Here is a 795-nt window from a genome sequence, read left to right as displayed (position 1 = left end):
CTGGAGTGCAGATCTCAGCTCATTGCAACCTCCACCTCTGGGCTCAAGTGATCCTCCTGCCTCAGCCTCCTGAGTAACTGGGATTACAGGCATGTGCCACCATGTCTGGCTAATTATTTTTTGTATTTTTAATAGAGACAGGGTTTCACCATTTGGCCAGGCTGTTCTTGAACTCATGACCTCAGGTGATCCACCTGCCTCGGCCTCCCAAAGTGCTGGGATTACAGGCCTGAGCCACTGCACCCGACTTCTTTTTTCTTTTTTAAAAATATATTTTATATCCAGGGTTTCTTAGATAAATTGTAGTATGAGGATATCTTCTGATGAACAGAAATTTTGAATTTTAATATAGTAAAATTAATAAATGTTAAATGAATTTTTGTGTGTCTTCTATAAGGATTCCCTAATCAAGATCAGAAAGACTGATCTTTTACAGAGAAGATTAGCATGGCCCCTGTGCAAGGATGACATGCAAATTCGTGAAGTGTTCCATATATAATTTTTTTTTTAATTTTTCATTAAAGTATATAAAAATAAAATAAAGAAAGACTGATCTTGATTGATCTCCTAGACTTAAGCGATCCTCCTGCCTTGGCCTCCCAAAGTGCTATGGTTATAGGTGTGAGCCACCACACCCAGCCAATTTCTTTAATATACATGAATATTTATAGGATTATTTCATTTTTCTTGATGCAATGGAATATTTCTATTCCAGCTGCTGTAACAAAATACCTTAGATTAGGTAATTAATAAACAACAAATTTATTGCTTGCTTTCCAGAGGCTGGGAAGTCCA

At 37.1% G+C, this 795-nt stretch overlaps 1 non-coding gene across 1 annotated transcript; it reads left to right on the top strand.

The window, feature by feature from the left end:
• The first annotated feature begins 395 nt into the window (after window positions 1-395).
• LOC116555256 lies at window positions 396-499 on the top strand. The gene has a single exon (XR_004270453.1). It is a non-coding gene; the product is annotated as a U6 spliceosomal RNA (small nuclear RNA).
• The last annotated feature ends 296 nt before the right edge of the window (window positions 500-795 follow it).

This window comes from Sapajus apella, unplaced genomic scaffold (genome assembly GCF_009761245.1).
Source record: "Sapajus apella isolate SASKATOON/1434 unplaced genomic scaffold, GSC_monkey_1.0 scaffold14, whole genome shotgun sequence".
NCBI classification, from domain to species: Eukaryota; Metazoa; Chordata; class Mammalia; order Primates; family Cebidae; genus Sapajus; species Sapajus apella.
Note: the sequence above shows the minus strand (reverse complement) of the source record. Positions and strands in the feature narration are given on the sequence as shown.